Below are 20,177 nucleotides of genomic sequence, written 5' to 3'. Positions count from 1 at the left end.
GCAGCAGTACACACCATTCTCACCTCAGCCTTCAGTGGATGTCATTAACCCACCAGCCTAGTTCAAAAGTACATTTCCTGGGCAATCACATACGACACGGCACTGCTCAAAAAAAATTTTAGTACACAATTTGTCACTCAGTATTATCCTGACCTTATAAGCTGGTTCACCAATGCTGTGTCTTCCTAAAATAATATCCTGAAATCAGGTATATTCTGTCTGACATCCCCTCCTTCCCTACCCCTAGAATTGCTTTTCATCACCCTCCCAGTCTCTGCGATAGCCTTGACAGGCTCTATGCTCCTTCTAAACCCATCTCCCTACTGTATGGCTCCTACCCCAGTGACCATCCCCACTGCAAGACTCGTCCCGTGCAATGTCCTATACCAGCCCTGTAACTGGTAAAACATATGCTATCAGAGGGAGAGAGCCACCTGTGAAACAACACATGTCATATACCAGTTGTTATGTAATCTCTCATTGGCCTTCTACGTGGGAATGACTGCCACCAAGTTAACAGTTGGGATGAATGGGCATAGGCTAAGGGTGTGTACTGACAACAAACAATATCTTGTTGCAGAGTATGCTCTACAATATGACAGTCACAATCTCAGAGCCTGTTTCACCACACATGCCATCTAGATTCTTCCCCTGACACCAGTTTCTCAGAACTCCGGAGGTGGTAACTGGCACTACAACTTTTCCTTTGTTCGTGTGACCCACCTGGCCTTGATTTATGTTAATGTCTTTGGTCTCAGCATTCCTCCACAGTAACTATTTCTTTCTTCACTCCCTTTTAGTTTTCTACATCTTTCATTTTCTGACCTCTCTACTTTTTGCCCTCTCCCACCTCTATCATATACAGTGCAGTTAGCTTTTTGCTCTTATTAACTCATGCACAGTGTTTTGGCAGTAATCTCTGTCTTGCATATTAGCCTACCTTCCACCTTTAAGCTCCCAGGTTTCCCAGTCTTGTCTGGTGCAGTCGGTATCAATCACTCTTTCCTTCTCATCCCGTCCGGTAAGCCTCCCCTGACCGCGTGTTCTGGGAGACTTTTCTGAACACTACCCCTTTTCCTAATCCTCACCAGTCCTTTTCCTTCACCCCTCTACCTTCCCCTTCAACCCCTCTGCCAGGAGGAGAAGGAGGAGCCACTGGCTTGCAAACTTTAATACCTTTGAGATGTGTGTTCTCCTGCCATCACTTGGTGAGTAGGTTTTTTAATCTATCCAATTACATTATAAAAACAAATGTGGTTATGATTGTCAATAGTAAGAATGAGTTCAGCCAGAACATGAACCAAATCCTTTTCCAAGTATAAAAGTGGAAGTTGTAGTAGAATGTATGAGCAGAGTGTAATGGTTCTACTTGTCAGCTCCATCCTCGTAAGCTCCACCACAGATCATGGCATCTGTCCATATGACATATTGCTGAGGAGTGTATGTGCTGAGTGATACAGCCCTATTGGTGAATTGGTAAACCTTCGTGGCTAGATAAAATGGGTGTAATGACTTGTTCTTGTATGCGGTCAAGTTCCTTACTTGACCTCAACTGCAAAATATGGGGTTTTGGATTGAGCTGAGGCCAAGTGAGGAACTTCTGATCACTTGACAGGAACACGTATTTCCATTTCTTTTTCCCAGGGAAAAAAGCTCTGAGAACTTGGTGTAATCTATTACTTGAAAAACGATCTTGACAGAAGCTAGTTTCTTGTTAACTGTGAAACTGAAATGTTTGAACACTGTGATGTTACAAGTAATAAGTCATACATATTGGTCCTGGTATGGAAGGTTTAATTAAGTGATATGTGACTGGCAAGTTGCAGCATAGTGGCCGCGCTATACCCATAAGCAAAAGATGTTGCATGGTCAAAGGAGCTGCAGTGAGTGAGGCAAGAGGATAGGTAGCTAGCAGATCAGCCAGTAAGTAGATGTTGCTTGGATTTCTCTGCTGATGAGAGGGGTGGAACAAAGACACTTCCTTGGCTATGAACACTAAGCAACATGGTAAGGTTCTGACTGTCTAAAACTAAAATATTTATATTCACCAAAGAACCTGAAATCTTTTCCAAAAGGAATACAGAGCCCAGAGATTGCGTTGAAATTGCAATAAAGAGACGATTCCTATAATATTATTACCATGTTTGTAGAGTATTTATTAACTACGTTATTAACGTGTATATGTGAAACTGTTTATAACAACAGCAACAAAAGCTACAGACTCACTATGACTGTGTGTGATACATCACCTGTTAGTACTTGAAACCAGCTATAAAATGAGTATACCTGACATACAGATAAACAGAACATCTATTAATTGTAAATAAAAATGATATATTATTATTACTATGTGCCAGAACAAAGAGTTCACAGTTACATGAAAAGGTTGACCTCTGCATGAAATATTTGTACTAATGTTTTTAATTTCTGTGCTTATACAATGAGAAATAGGTGTATTAATGTATGGGGAAAAGATGATTGGTGTTTCTGTAAAGTTCTGTTTTTCTGATTCATCTTTTAGTAATGTAGTGTGGAACCAACAAGAGACAATAAAGTTGACTAGCAACAGTGTTCTGATATGTGCAATATTCAAGATGTAATTAAAAATTAATTGCATAATAGTATGTGAATGAAATGACATAACAGGTGTGTGTGTGTGTGTGTGTGTGTGTGTGTGTGTGTGTGTGTGAGAGAGAGAGAGAGAGAGAGAGAGATGTTAAATGATAGCATGGTGTTCAATTACTTTGAACTTAGACACTTCAGGGTATTAGTCTGCTGCTTCAAAAGTGTGTAGACACTGAGTGACAGTATAGACTTTTACTGCTGAACAATGTTTTAAAAGGTGACACACTGCAGGATGACACATTGCAGGTAGTCATCAGTGAACTGTTTAACTGTTAGGAATCGGTTCAGATTATCATATAGCAGACTTTGTGAGTTGCAGATACACACAGCAAAAAGACTGTCAGAAAGTATGAAAGCTTACTTTTTGATAGTCTTTTTGTCTTCATCGAAAATAGACAATCCGTGCATGCGCGCGCATTCACACACACACACACACACACACACACACACACACACACACACACACGACAACAGTCTCTAGCTGCTGAGGCCAGACTTCGAGCAGCAGTGCATGATGGGAGAAGCAAGCGAATGGTGGGAGTAAGGAGGAGTCTGGGGCAGGGAGGGGGAGGGATAACAGAATAGAGGTTGGGGGTGTACAGGGACGAAATGCAGAGAGAGGGTAGGGCAGCTAGGTGTAATCAGGGGTTTACACAGGGGGGAGGGGAGGGACCATTACGGAAAAGGAGAGGAGTAACACGATTGAGGGTGCATTAGTAGAATGTAGAACTGTGCAGTGCTGGAATAGGAACAGGGAAGGGGCTAGATGGGTAAGGAAAATGACTAACTAAGGCTGAGGCCTGTGGGAGCATAGGATATATTGCAGGGAGAGTTCCCACCAGCACAGTTCATAAAAGCTGGTGCTGGTGGGAAGGATCCATATGGCACAGGAAGTGAAGCAGTCATTGAAATGAAGGATGTCATGTTTGCCAGCATGTTCAGCAACAGGATGGTCCACTTGTTTCTTGGCCCCAGTTTGTTGGTGGCTATTCATGCAGACAGACAGCTCATTGGTTGTCATGCACACATAGAATGCAGCATAATGGTTGCAGCTTAGCTTATAGATCACATGACTGGTTTCACAGGTAGCCCTGCATTTGATAGGATAGGCGATGTTCGTGACCAAACTGGAAAAGGTAGTGGTGGGAGGATGTGTGGGACAGGTCTTGTAATTAGGTCTGTTACAGGGAAATGAGCCATGAGTTGAGGTGTTGGGAGCAGGGTTTGTGTGGGTTGCTCCAGTCCTGGGTGGAACTGAGTTATGAGGGGAATGCTCCTCCATGGCCGGGAATGCTCCTCCATGGCCGAACTGTGGGACTTTGGGAGGTGATGGGAGACTGGAAAGATAAGACATGGGAGATTTGTTTTTGTAAAGGCCTCAGTGAGCCCCTTGGTTTGTTTTGAGAGTGGTGCTTGTCACTGCATATGCAACAGCTAAGGTGGCTAAGCTGTATGGAAGGGACTTCTTGGTATGGAATGGGTGGCAGCTGTTGAAGTGGAGGTATTGCTGGTGCTGGTAAGTTTGATATGGACAGAGGTACTGATGTAGACATCCTACTGCATATCTGGAGTGGGGTCACTGTGCCAGGCTTTGTAGGTAGATGAATCTGACAGCTGGCAGAGTCCTTCTGCTAGGTAATTCATGCAGTTCAAAAGAACAGTGGTGGAGCCTTTGTCAGCAAGTAGGATTATAAGGTCGAGATCAGTTTTTAGATGGTGGATTGCATTTCTTTTTCTGGATGTTAGGTTAGTTTGCATGTTGAGGGATTTGGGGAATGATGGTCAGGCAAGGTTCAAGGTTAAGAAATTCTGAAAAGTTAACAGGAGGTGATTTGGGGGCAGTGGGAATGGATCACAGTTGGATGGAATGAACTGATCAGGCATTGGCCTTGCTCTGCCTAATAGTCCTACTACATTTACCCCACCTTCAACAACCCTATCCCACCACCATACAGAATCTCAAGTATTAACAGATGATGTACAATACGCTGTTGTAGTTAGTCTGCTATCCCTCCGTCTCCCCACCGAGGCCTCCTCCTTACCCCCACCACCCAGTTGCACCTCCCATCATGCGCTGCTGTTTAACAGTCTGGCCTCAGCAGCTACAGACTGTGGTCGTGTGTGTGTGAGAGTTGCATTTGCTTGCATATATATCTTTGTGTGTGTGTGTGTGTGTGTGTGTGTGTGTGTGTGTGGGGAGGGGGGGGTCTATTTCTGATGAGGGCCTCACTGGCCAAGAGCTCACTTTCTGACAGTCTTTTTTTGCTATGCCTACCTGCGGCTCAGCATCTCCGCTGTATGGTGAGTAGCAACTATCCTTTTCACAATATTGTCATATCCAATGCTGGATTTTCCATTCTTTTTTCAAATTATCATTTAACTGCCTTGCACAATGCATTTGGTATTCTCCCATCATTGTCTACGTACATTCTGCTTGCTCTGCTAGGACAATTTTACATGTTAGGTAATCATTCTTAATAGCATGTTTTTTTAAGATAAATAAATTGAAAGAGAATCTTAATTCTGCAATCAGGGCACATCTTTGTCACAAGGAACAATACTTACACCCTCTTTATATAATAATTCGCATGTATTTGTTTAATAATGATTCATTGACTTTCCATTAGGTCGACCTATCTTTTATTAAAAGATTAAAGGCACAATATAACGGTTCACAGCCAAATCCCTACATCAGAAAGCAAGCCAATAAGTTGAATTGTGGTTGTGAATTTGCCCTCCAGTAATTATTTATTTGATGAATTTCACTCCATTTATTTGTTAGCTTAAATCATCAAGTGCAGTTTCAATTGTTTGACGTCATTAACAATCAAAACAGTTGTAGGACAGGTGCAGTGCAATTAGATTGGCTTATCCAGAATGGGACTATAATCTGCATTCCGTTCCAAGTTTTATTTCAGGATGGTGTCCCAACAAATTGTTTAGACCTTTGGAAAGTTAGTGTGGGACTCTGAGCTAAAGACAGTGCAGTAGCAGCAGCAGTTGTAGCAGAGCAATTGGTGTGTGTGTGTGTATGCACATTTCAGATATCAGTAGGCTGCAATATATGCATTGCCACTGAGTGTATACACCAGTTGCAGGCCACTGTGTTTTCACGTTGCAGTATCCGAGTCAAAAGTTCTGTGCCACCGTGTATTGGTGCTAGTCATCACAAGGCCGCTGTGATCTCATTTGCACTGATGCCTGATGTCATGGGACTACAGAGTTCATGCTGCTGCCTGCCTGTGCTGCAGTTTCCCTGCCTTACCACCATGTTCACACTGTTGCATATCTATACTGATGCAGGCCAGTGCCGCTGCATTGCTGCACCACAACTGTTGTCCTCGTCTATGCTGTCCCTTGCACATGCTGCTTCCTGTACATGCTGCAGGCTGTTGGGTTCACATGTTGCTCCGTAGCCTTGTTACAGCCATTGCACCTGTCCATGCTGTCAGTTGCCCAAGCAACTGCCTGCCCCTGCTGCAGCTGCTACGTGGCCTACAAATCCAAATGCCACCAACTGACTTCATTTCAGCTGTCATGCCTGTATGTGCGAACAGCTGCCCACACCGGTGCCTGTCCGTGCCACAGCTGCTACGGGACCATCACATCCAAATGCCATCATCCGACTGCATTGCAGCTTTTGTGTCTGTACATGTGCCTGTGCCTGCCTATACCACAGTATCTCCACTGCATCCATGCTGATGCCTGGCCATACCATAGTATCTCTGCTGCATCCATGCTGATGCCTGCCCATACACAGTATCTCTGCTGCATCCGTGCCACATTTGCTCCAGTGCCACCACATCAACACCCTATTACCTGATTGCATTGTATCCATCACACCTGTCCACACTGATGTCTACCCATGTTGTTACCTGCCTATGCCACAGTGCCTCAACACCTTCACCTCCGTGTTACAGCATCTCAGCATGTGAGCACTCTTACCTCTGTTGAGTGTAACCTGCCCATGCTGCTACCCATGTGCCTCTCAACATCTCTGCACCCCAACAATTGCACAGTCACTGCATCCATGCACTCTCCATGCCACATTGCTTACCAACATCATTGCCTTTGTGCCATGTCATCTACATGCCACCACGTCTGAGCCACACCATCTCCACACCACAGAAGTCAATCCCAAGTGTTGCCTTCCACCACAGGTTGTACCTTAGTAGCAAGTGAGGAATTCTTAAGTAACAGGAGCAGTTACATATTTTACTATTTATGTGTTTCAAATCAGCACCCATGGCCAAAAAATCAACAAGTATTGTGGATCAGGGAGTGCAGGTAGTGATGCAGGGAGTACTAGAAATGAGAGAGAAGTTCGCATTGAGAACCAGTGATTAACAGAGGATTGATTAACACTGCTTTTGAATGCTGTGGGATATGGATTACTTGGGGAATTAAAAATCAGAGTTTGAAAATAATTTTGGAAAATTGGAATAAAAAATGGGGAGTATAAAATCTGAATTAACTGGGAGCCAAAAACAGAATTGGTGAATAATACTATACTCAGGAATTAAAAGTAGAGCTTTGGGATCACGTAAATAAAGTAAGTGACAAATTTGATCAATTGTAAGCTGGATTCACAGGTGTTGGAAGTAAATTAGAAATTGATGTTAAATTAGTATAGGAAGTTGAGCAGATGGTCAATGAGATAGAGAAAAGTTTAATTCCTAAACTGGAAGCTGTGCAAGGTGAGCTTATGGGGCAAATTCAGGCACAAGAACAGCAGTGTAAACTATATGAAAGGCAAACATATTCAGAGTTCAAGTGTATGAAGGTAGAAATTTTTGATTATCAGAAAGGATTGAAAAGTAATAAAACAGAATTAGAAGGGCAAATAAATATTTTAAAAGGAACTTAATAATGTAGTAGCAGGATAAGGTAATTTAATTGTAGGATGTCTCGTAGGTCAGAGTTTTCATATCTAATGCTTTAGTGGAAAAGTTAGATATCATGCTGCGAATTTCTTGCTGCATGTAGAAATAATTTTGTAGCTGTGTTGTGTGAGGTTGTTAAGATTAAATTTCTAAAAACACAATTAGAAATGAGGGAGCTCAAACGTGGGCAAAACACAATGTTGAGCAATTTTATTGACTAAAAAGCATATGAAACAATGTTCTTAAATAAGTATTGGGGACAGGCAAAGCAATTGAGTTTGCAAAATGACTTTTATTGGTTGGCACAGGCAACAGAAGTGAAAAGGAAGGGAAGAGAATTTTGTGTTAGGAAACTGGATAAAATGATGCATTTGGATAGGCCATCACATGTCCTAACTGAGAGGTCAACATTAAAGAGGACACTGCCAGAATCCTTACAATGAGAACTCATTCACAGCCTAATTGATTCTGTGGAAGAATTTCTCAACTTTATTGAAAATACAGATTGGACTCTGTGTTACAGACCAGATTATATTGAACAGAGAAAGTGATAGGAATCAAAATATGGGTAATTATAATATTATGGAAACAGTGGTAATAGATGGAGAGATAAGAGGAATGAGCATTGTAATGAGAACAGAAACTCAAGAAACAGAAATCAGGGAGAGAACAGAAGTTTTGGAAGGGGGGAGAAGAGAATTTTGATTGAAGAGAGAGAGAGAATGAAAGGCAAGAAGCGAGGCATGAGGGGGTACCAGACTGCATTTTTTAGTGCACGCAGTCAGGAAACTAAATAATGCCTCACTTGAGGTCAGCAGGGGAGCTTATGATTATGCAAGGACTAGGACCAGACAGGGATACTGTAATCAATGTGACACAGAGAGAAAAGAAGTAAGTATATGTCGTATGGATAACATTATGGACGGTAAAAAATTTTAGGGAGTATATCATAGATATTGTAATTAGAATAGGAGAAATCAATGTAAAAATAAAAATGTTTAATGATGATTGGGCTAGTTTTCATATTGCGAAAATGTTTGATAGAAATGATGTAGCTGACCAGTAGATGTTGAAGACATTGTTGTTTCAAGCTCAGCTAAATTTATTGAAATATCAGAAACAGACACATTAGTTTTATCAGAGGAAAAGACAGAAGTGGGTGTAGCATGTAGATATTCTTTTGACCAAGGTAGCTGCTTATGCGACAGAGTTGAGATAGGCATAGGTGGAGTAAATATTGTTTTTTTTTTTGTTTTTTTGTTTATAGAAAGTTGGGAAAGATCTGCAAGCTATTGCGTTGCCAGTTATCCCTATGTTTGTTAACTGACAGCATGGTGTGCAGTTTGTTTGGACTGTAACACCTTGTGACATTAGTTTTCTGCTTTGAAAGCGAGAATGCACTCAGTGATGGTATAGACATTTATTGTTGAGCTGTTTTTTAACAGATGGTACATTGCAGGTAGCCATCAGTAAAGTGTTTAACTTTAAGGAATTTCTTCAGATTATCATTTTGATGCACTGCATAAAGTCTTTGGCACTCTTCAATCGTTGCCTTTGTACACTGTGCTTGCTGTGCTAGGATGGTTTTACCAGTTTATCAGTTTGACTGTGTAGATTATTTACCTGTGTAAGCCTTAGTAACTTGTTGCTTTAGAAGATGAATAAATTGAAAGTGAATCTCAATTCCATAATCAGGGTACATTTTTGTTGTAAGGGACAATATCTATATCCTTTTTATTTAATAATTCACATGTGATGTTTAATATCTATTCACTGATTGTCCCTACCCTAGCTTATCGTTTATTTAAAGATTTTTAAGGTCACAATGCAATGGCTTGCAGCCAAAACCCTATGTTGTGAAGTGACCCACAAAGTTGCATTGTTGTTGTTGTTGTTGTTGTGGTCTTCAGTCAAGAGACTGGTTTGATGCAGTTCTCCATGCTACTCTATCGTGTGCAAGCTTCTTCATCTCCCAGTACCTACTGCAACCTACATCCTTCTGAATCTGTTTAGTGTATTCATATCTTGGTCTCCCTCTGCGATTACCCTCCACACTGCCCTCCAGTACTAAACTGGTGATCCCTTGATGCCTCAGAATATCCCCTACCAACCGGTCCCTTCTTCTAGTCAAGTTGTGCCACAAATTTCTCTTCTCTCCAATTCTGTTCAATACTTTCTCATTAGTTATGTGATCCACCCAAACTTATCTTCAGCATTCTTCTGTAGCACCACATTTTGAAAGCTTCTATTCTCTTCTTGTCTAAACTATTTATCATCCATGTTTCACTTCCATACATGGCTACACTCTATACAAATACTTTCAGCAACAACTTCCTGACACTTAAATCTATACTTGATGTTAACAAATTTCTCTTCTTCAGAAATGCTTTCCTTGCCGTTCCCAGTCTACATTTTGTATCGTCTCTACTTCGACCATCATCAGTTATTTTGCTCCCCAAATAGCAATACTCATTTACTACTTTAAGTGTCTAATTCCTGCAGCATCACCCGATTTAATTCGGCTACATTCCATTATTCTCGTTTTGCTTTTGTTGATCTTCATCTTATATCCTCCTTTGAAGACCATGTCCATTCCGTTCAGCTGCTCTTCCAGGTCCTTTGCTGTCTCTGACAGAATTACAATGTCATTGGCGAGCCTCAAAGTTTTTATTTCTTCTCCGTGGATTTTAATTCCAACTTCAAATTTTTCTTTAGTTTCCTTCACTGCTTGCTCAATATGCAGATTGAATAACATTGGGGAGAGGCTATAACCCTGTCTCACTCGCTTTCCAAACACTGCTTCCCCTTCATGTCCCTCGACTCTTATAACTGTCATCTGGTTTCTGTACAAATTGTAAATAGCCTTTCGCTCCCTGTATTTTACCCCTGCCACCTTCAGAATTTGAAAGAGAGTATTCCAGTCAACATTGTCAAAAGCTTTCTCTAAGTCTACAAGTGCTAGAAACGTAGGTTTGCCTTTCCTTAATCTTTCTTCTAAGATAAGTCGTAGGGTCAGTATTGCCTCACGTGTTCCAACATTTCTATGGAATCCAAACTGATCTTCCCCGACGTGGGCTTCTACCAGTTTTTCCATTCGTCTGTAAAGAATTCGTGTTAGTATATTGCAGCAGTGGCTTATTAAACTGATAGTTTGGTAATTTTCACATCTGTCAACACCTGCTTTCTTTGGGATTGGAATTATTATATTCTTCTTGAAGTCTGAGGGTATTTCGTCTGTCTCATGCATCTTGCTCACCAGATGGTAGAGTTTTGTCAGGACTGGCTCTCCCAAGGTTGTCAGTAGTTCTAATGGAATGTTGTCTACTCCCGGGGCCTTGTTTTGACTTAGGTCTTTCAGTGCTCTGTCAAACTCTTCATGCAGTATTATATCTCCCATTTCATCTTCATCTACATTCTCTTCCATTTCCATAATATTGTCGTTAAGAACATCGCCCTTGTATAGACCCTCCATATACTCCTTCCACCTTTCTGCTTTCCCTTCTTTGCTTAGAACCGGGTTTCCATCTGAGCTCTTGATATTCATGCAAGTGGTTCTCTTTCCTCCAAAGGTCTCTTTCATTTTCCTGTAGGCAATATCTATCTTACCCCTAGTGAGATAAGCCTCTACATCCTTACATTTGTCCTCTAGCCATCCCTGCTTAGTCATTTTGCACTTCCTGTCAATCTCATTTTTGAGATGTTTGTATTTCTTTTTGCCTGCTTCATTTACTGCATTTTTGTATTTTCTCCTTTCATCAATTAAATTCAATATCTCTTCTTTTACCCAAAGATTTCTATTAGTCCTTGTCTTTTTACCTACTTGATCCTTTGCTACCTTCACTATTTTGTCTCTCAAAGCTACCCATTCTTCCTCTACTGTATTTCTTTCCCCCATTCCTGTCACTTCTTGCTTTATGCTCTTCCTGAAACTCTGTACAACCTCTGGTTCTTGCAGTTAATCCAGGTCCCATCACCTTAAATTCCCACCTTTTTGCAGTTTCTTCAGTTTTAATCTACAGTTCATAACCAATAGATTGTGGTCAGAGTCCACATCTGCCCCTGGAAAAGTCTTACAATTTAAAACCTGGTTCCTGAATCTCTGTCTTGCATTATGGCTGCAAATTTACCTTTTAGTGGTCAAGTGACAACTAATTATTTACCTGATGAATAATTTAACTCCATTTATCTTTTATCCTTGTTTTGATCTCCAAGGGGGGACTGCTCGGGAGGATGTTGCCGTCAGGAGAAACAAAACTGTCAAACTACAGGCCAGTGATGGAATGTTAGATTCCTTAATCAGGAAGGTAGGTCATCAAATTTAAAAAGGGAAATGGATACCTTTAACTTAAAGCCGATATACAATCAAAACTAATGGAGACTCTTGGTTCAATAAATAAACTAAGGTATGTTACAGAATGCTCACCAGAGAAGTGCAAGCTTTCTTGAAGCAATCAGTCCATCAAAGTCCAGTTCATGCAGTGACAAGAGTCCAGCCAGTTATTGATAGAGTCCAAAAAATAAAAACCCACAAACCAAGTCAATAGGGAGAACCAGACTGGTAGACTTACCAGCACAAAAAATGCAGTACATCAGCACTGTGATAGAATTACAACTGGCTCAGATCTGCCTGGGCTGACTTCTATGATGCAGCACCATGCTGGAAGTGGTGCCATGGCTGTTGACAGTAATGTTGCACCACCTACACTGTTTCCAAAGTGATGTGAGGTGGTGCCACTATAGTGGGAATTATTGAAAAATGATGGCAGGAAGAACAGTACTTCTGGCCAGGTGAGTACAGGTTTGTCAAACACAAAATCAAATAGGGGTAATCCAATAATAGATCTAATAATCAGTAACTAAATAGGGATGCTAGAAAGCATACTGAATGCATTATAATAGCCAAGACTGACAAAAAGCCAACACCTATCGCATTGATGCAAGTTTATATGCAGACTACCTCCACGGATGACGAAGAGATGGTTAAGAGAGATGAAAATTTAATTGTGATGGGGGACTGGAAGTTGATAACAGGGAAAGGAAGATAAAAAAATACTGGAGAACATGAACTGGAGGAGAAGAATGGAAGGGGAAGTTGCCCAGTAGAAATTTGCACCTAACAATTTAAGCATTGCTAACAGTTGGTTTGAAAATTGAATACATGGAAGAGCTGTGGAGACACTGGAAGATTCAAATGGATTATATAATGGGAAGAAAGAGATTTTGAAATACATTTTTGGACTCTAAAACTTTTCGAAAGGCAGCAGTGGACTCTGACCATAATTTATTGGTTGTGAACTGCAGATTACAACTGAAAAAAAATTGTAGAAAAAATGAGGAGACAGGACCTGGGTAAGCTGAAAGAACCAGAGATGGTTGAGAGTTTCAAAGGAGCATTCAGCAATGATATGACTAAACCAGAGATAAGGAACATAATTAAAAAACAAGTGGGTAGTCTTCAGAGATGAAATAGTGATAGAAGCAGAGACTCAAATAGGCAAAAAATATGAAACCAAGGATGAATTCTTGAATAATTCATGAGATATTGATTCTAACTGTCACAAGAAGAAAATACAAGACTGCTGCAAATGAAGCAGGCAAAAGGGAATACAGGCATCTAAGAAATGAGACTGACAGGAAGGACAAACTAGCAAATCAGGAATGAAACTTCCTGGGAGATTAAAACTGTGTGCCAGACTGAGACTGGAACTCAGGACTTTTGCCTTTCACAGGAAAGTGGTAGAGCACAGTTTTAATCTGCGAGGAAGTTTCATATCAGTGCAGAGTGAAAATTTCATTCTGAAATCAGGAATGGCTAGAAGAGGAATGCAAAATTGCAAAAGCCTGCATGACTAGGGGAAAGATAGATGCTGTAGCATTCTAATGTTCATTGATTAAAGAGTATATTATAAAGAAACATATCTGATCTCAGTGTACTAATATCAATGTCAATTTTTTGTTCGTATTTTACAAAAAACATATGAGCTTTCTTCAAATCCTTTGGACTCATCTGTTTTCCTAAAAGTAAGACATCCATATTTGTACTCTTATGCTAATTGTTGATAACAGCCATATTTTAAGATACTGTGAGTTAGTATTCTTTACATATACCTGGCATATGTCACTAATTATTTATATTCTATCATTCAGCTGTTTATTTCTGCTGTGAAGCATAAGTTTGATGGTGTGGTGATTGCATGCCACCTACACACAATTACATGCTTCATTACATCATTTATTTTAGAAACTGCAGTCTGACTTGCTGTAAATAGGAAGTCTGATTATTCTTGTCATGAACTGCAATACCTTTCATTGCACTTTTCACACACTCACACATCACCCAATTTATTGCTATCTAGCATTGATCTCTGCACGTGAATTCATCAAAATAGGACCAAAAAACAGTGACATGTGCAGAGTCAGCTATAGCGGGAATTTTATGTAAAACATGTTTCAATTCAAAATTAATTTGAGTTGTTTCGACTCCCATTACAGCTCTCACTGTATATCCCATCACAAAACAATTAACATTCTACCAGAACTTTGCTCAGACTAATGCATACCTGTTAGTCAGGACTTTGCATAAATATTTTATGTATATTGTGTGTGTCATTACATTGCACTATTGTAATATGTATATGTATATAAATATAATAGAGGGAAACATTCCACGTGAGAAAAATATATCTAAAAACAAAGATGATGTAACTTACCAAACGAAAGCATTGGTATGTTGATAGAGACACTAACAAACACAAACACACACACAAAATTCAAGCTTTCGCAACCCACGGTTGCTTCATCAGGAAAGAGGGAAGGAGAGGGAAAGACGAAAGGATGTGGGTTTTAAGGGAGAGGGTAAGGAGTCATTCCAATCCCGGGAGTGGAAGGACTTACCTTAGGGGAAAAACGGACAGGTATACACTCGCACACCCTCTCCCTTAAAACCCACATCCTTTCGTCTTTCCCTCTCCTTCCCTCTTTCCTGTGAAGCAACCGTGCGTTGCGAAAGCTTGAATTTTGTGTGTGTGTTTGTGTTTGTTAGTGTCTCTATCAACGTACCAACGCTTTTGTTTGGTAAGTTACCTCATCTTTGTTTTTAGATGTATATGTATATATTCATACTTGAATGATTAATGCATAATGCTGGGGGAAAATAATGGTAGAAAGATCAGTCTGGTGAGGATTGAATAATAAACCATTTATTGGAACCACAAGTAAAATTATGATATCAAAGGAACTGCTGACTGTGCTCAACATATCAAATCTGGTAATGACAATATACTGTAGTCTATTACAGTACTTTATGTGTAGAGTGGTGTCAGTGCAGTCAGTACCCATTCAACAGTTTCCATATTATATGAGTGACATTCAATTAGTAATCCAACATATTTTCTTCCTGAAAACAGTTTGGATTTATTCAGGAATCCTATGCATACATTATTCTTCATTCTTTTGGCTACAAAACCCTATTTTTTAACATAATCTCTGTTCAGTGCCATGACCTTACATCACCTTAGTAGTGGAGGACCTATGTGCCTGCATGATAATACTCAACTGGTCAATGTCAGAGCCAATGTCTTGCTGCATCCACGTGCCACTTACCACAGAGTATACATCCATTGTTGGGCCAAATGGATGGAAGTCAGACGGTGCAAAACTCAGGCTGTTAGAGGGATAAGAAAGAACAGTCCAGTGAAATTTTGTGAGCTCCTCCATGGTGTGCACACTTTTTGGGCATCCAGTTGAGCAGTGAGGTGTGTGATGGTGATCCATCAGTCACCTCAAGTGAGAAAGCCTGCACATTCCAACATTGCTGGAGTCACAGCTTGTGAGGATATAGCTGGTTTTGTAAAACATATACAAGCCTTTGGATAGCATTTTACCCTCGGCATTCTTGTATGATTGAGCAAATGTGGATCTTTTGAACTAGGTTCAGCCAACATATAACTAGCATTTGTTGTTTAATATATTAGTGTGATGCTCTGCTTTCATTTGGTGGAAATTTGTATGAGAATATCTGCACATTCCAACATTGCAGAAGTCACAGCTTGTGGGGGTACAGCTGTTCTTTTTTAAACACACACAAGCCTTTGGACAGCCTTTGTACCCTCTTCATTCTTGTATGACTGAGCAAGCAACATATTGTTAGTTGATATATTAGTGTGATGCTGTTTTCATTTGGTGGGAATTTATATGTTTGAGGTACTCCCAGAGCTTTATTCAGCGACACAGAGTCTCCTTACAATGTGCTTGTGTCATATCCAGTGCTTCCTCAGAGTCTGCAATGGCCTGCGCAGCACCATGAAACCCTCCTGGAGAATTCTTCTCAAGGGGCTTCTCAACAGTCAAATAATAGGTGGAAGATTCAATGTAAAACTTTTCAGTTAATCCACAATTGGTGTTATTTCTGACTTGAGAACATCTCACTTTAGTCAATTGAATTATTCAATATTCAAGGATTGAAACACGATAATAAAGAAAGTCATTGTACAGTATACATACTGTCTATCAGTAGCTTGGAAACATTGGAAGAACAGTTTTTTTTTTTTTTTTTTTTTTTTGAGATTTTACACAGTTGTTGACCAACCAGTACTGGGGCCTAGCTGCAAGAAGTTGCAAATTATCAGCACAAACCCTCGCAAGCTGTGCTTTGGTCGGCTTGAATGCGGGAGATTGGATAGGTTTGCGTGACTTTGTTGTGATGATGACAGGTGACTTGCCAAATGACTCACTGTACTTTTGTCCACTGCTAGGTCCCTGTATATGTACTGCAAGCTCCTTTTAATATCTGTCATGCTCTGATTTTCCACCAAAAGAAACTCAATGGCATCTGAATTACAGTTGTCATTTTGAGGGCTATGTATAGGGCTACCATGTATTGAAACTTCATGAACTATAGGAACTAAAGCAGTAATATTCCACAATGTCTCACAACAAATTCTGAATTTTTCAATTGAAATTCACCAAGGAAAAATGTGTTGCATTACCGTTACTTAGTGAATGCTCCTCATAATAAGATAAATACTTTCATTATCACAAGGTTTAACAATATGATGTAATGTATTGTACAAGATGGAGGAATTCATGTCACAAGAGTGCATAATGGCACAGCAGTTCCACTGTTTTAGCTTAGATGTGTTGTACTGCAAGAAGACATGTAAAATTCAGTCACATTATGTTGTTATAGTAAACACTGAAACCAGTGCTGATGAAAATGATTTTGATTTTGCAATTTTAGAGTATACATGTGCTTCAGTGCATGAAGATGAATCATGAGCTGAAGACGAAGATTATAATACTATGGTCAATCCTGCAATTCATCATATAATTAGATTATGGTGACCCTGACTACCAGTCAAGTACCAGATTTAAATGCTTTGTCATACCTAGTGTTAAAAAGAAGAATTAAATTTCCACTAAATTATAATTTTAAATGTCCACCTTAAGTAATGAAATGTATACTAAAAATGGTGTAATGAAAGTGATATGGTAGCACAGAAAAATGAATTGTCCACTGATATTTCTACTAAGATATCAACAGGCATGTCAGCCAAATTTTGTGAACTGTCCACTAAATTAGCAAGTAAAATTTCCACCATACATAGAGTATTGTGAAGAAGTTCCTGGTCCAATAATGAGTCTGTTTGCATATGTTCCTAAATCAACTTTACAATGTAATACATTAACCACTGACATAGCTAATTTGGCAACCCAGCAAAACTACCATACATAATGATGTAGTTATACTGAAAAAATGCAAACAAGGATTTGCCCAACCAAATGAAACAACTGTTTGAAGAACACAAAACAATGACTGAATCTGTGTAGAAATTAAATCTTAAGATAGAAAATTTTACTATAGAACAGCAGCCTAATGTTAAACTGCAATCTTATGCACAGCTGTAAAACTTTGACAAAGATCATTCTGAGTTGCTTTCCAGTAAAGAAAAGATGTGTAAATGAATGTTTAGATTCTGAACTGTCATGCGTAGTTCAGCAATCTGTAAATGATTTTTTGTCCCAAGCAAAAAGTCTAGCTGAGGGATGCTAATACAGAAATAAAACTGTAGTAGATAAAGATTTGCCACAGTAGCAAGAGAATGTCGTGTCACAAGTTAAATAAATGCAGCAAGAGCTAGCCAGGATTAACCAGTGTGTGAACAGTTCATCTCCTACTATTTCTAGAACAGGTGGAAACGTTAGTCCTATTTCCTGTAAGCAAGACTACGGAAATGAGATGAATCCTAATGGTGTGTCACATGACCAAGTATTGTACAGTATGGAGGTGACACCATAATTGTCATCCATCCTACTGAGTGAAAACCCACTTCAACATATTTCAAGTATTCATTCCAGAAAAGAAAAGCATACATTCCATTCTATACATGCACTCTTTTAAAAATGTACTGCCCAGGTAATGGATCAATAAACAGAGAATACAGTATATTACACGTTTCATACAAGGAGAGGGTGCCCTTTGGGCCACTGAAACAGATGAGAATTGCCAACATTATGTTCAATTTGAGCAGGCATTCTAGCAAAATATTGGTCTGTCAAGACTTAGGAAGGAAGTATATATCCCAGAGCCCTTTAACAGCAAACAGGGCAGCCTTCACAAGTACTTCAAAAAATATATAAACGAGATCAGACACTGGGGAGGTCTGATTTCTAGTGGGGATGTACTCAGAATTTTGAAGGCTAAATTGCCAATGGATATCCGGGATACTAGCACAAATACTGGAAACTGATCTTGGTCACTTTGTATCATTCTGGGATTCTCTGGAGCTCATACAAGAGGTGTCAAGAGTGAACAGCCACTACAATGATAGTGCAGCACAGTCTCCACTGCTGTGGGTGCAGTGGTACCATCATAGCAACCAAAGAGACAATAGTGTACTTTACGTGGTGCACTCAGAACTGCCACACATGCAAAATTTGCGTCAATTATGGAAATAGAAATGGCCAAAGGCAGAATTTCCATAATGACCAGAACAGCAACAGCAGAAACAATAACAACAGCAGCAGCAACAGCAACAGATAAAATTCACTTGTGAGAAGTGATTACTAACAGATTACACATAATAATAACAGGCACAAGACATAGGAGGTCCTGGTACATACTCGTATGTTTAAAGGTGACTTGTGGACTTGAAAACTGACTTTGAACATTATTGAGGTGGCAAATGAACCAAGTTCCTGAAATATGGGATCAACAGACTAGATGCAGAGCCCTCAAATTTATTTATTTATTTATTTATTCTTTGCCCGTGGACTCCAGCTGAAAATCCAGCTGAGAGTATTGGGTTTGTCATACAATAGGCTATTAACATCAAACTTGATTTCATTATATATAAATGAATCAAATAATTAAACAGAAATAGTCCATAAGCATACAAAGGTATTATATGTTTCACATTATATATACACACAAATCCAAACAACATACAGAAATGATAATTTTTAAAGGTACATTTCAATAATGATATAACATATTTAAACACCATCTTAGTATTCACTCAAACTGTATATACATTTCTCTGTGAGATATAGTTTCAAATGATGTTTAAAACATTTTAGGTCTGTTTCTTTTTTAATGATTTTGGGGAGTTTATTAAAAATCCTTTTGCCTGCTTCTTCAGGGGCAGTCACAGACAGTTTTAGATTTATGTTCATCATGTAGTAATTTTCATTTCCTCTTGTACCGTGTTTGTGTACATCTTTATTGAGGAGGTGTTTATCGCTTGACCTTACCGCCATTATGCTTTGGTATATCTACAGTGAATATACTGTCATAATATTATAGTGTACAAAAGCTTGCCTACAGGTCTGTCTTGGTGGTATTTTTGCAATGCATCTCACTGCCCTTTTCTGAATTGTGAATATTCTTTTTAAGTAGCCAGCTTGTGCACTTCCCCATATATGAACTGAATAAGACAAATGTGGGAAGACAAGTCCACAATACATTGATCTGAGGACTTTATCATCCACAGTCTTAGCTGTTTTATGCATGATGAAGATCTGTTTGTTTATCTTTTTACACAGTGCATCTATGTGCTACCCCCATGCCAAATGTTTGTCTATTATAGTTCCTAGAAAATTTGTGCTGGTTACTTCTTTACTAGTCTTTCCATTTATATTATAATTTTCACTATGCTTGGTCTGAAATACTACATTCATTGTTTTAGACTGATTCATAAACAGATTGTTTTGTGTTAAATATTTATTTGCATTTTCAATATTCAGGAGTGCTTCCTTCTCAAGCTCCTCCTTTGTGTCAGCTGTGCAAATGATTTTTGTGTCATCAGCATACATTATAAGTTTCTGATTTATATAGCTAGGGAAGTCATTTACATAGAGTATAAATAGTATTGGCCCAAGCACAAACCCTTGCGGCACACAGTGTTTTACTGTTTGCAATTCTGATCTGTAGTTTGTTATATTTCCCCCACTAGGATGTCTGATTTCTGTGCATTGTTTCCTATTTGTAATGGTATGATTTAAGTATGTCATAACATTTTCCTCTAATTCCATACTGATATAATTTCCTCATTAATTTTGAGTGGTTCACACAATCAAATGCCTTAGATAGGTCCATAAAAATCCCACAAGTCTTTTGTTGCCTGTCAAGTAAATTAAGAATGTGCTCAATTATATCTGTTGATGCTGTTT

This window comes from Schistocerca americana, chromosome 5 (assembly GCF_021461395.2).
Source record: "Schistocerca americana isolate TAMUIC-IGC-003095 chromosome 5, iqSchAmer2.1, whole genome shotgun sequence".
Taxonomy (NCBI): domain Eukaryota; kingdom Metazoa; phylum Arthropoda; class Insecta; order Orthoptera; family Acrididae; genus Schistocerca; species Schistocerca americana.
The sequence above is the reverse complement of the archived record's forward strand: the minus strand, read 5'-3'. Positions refer to the sequence as shown.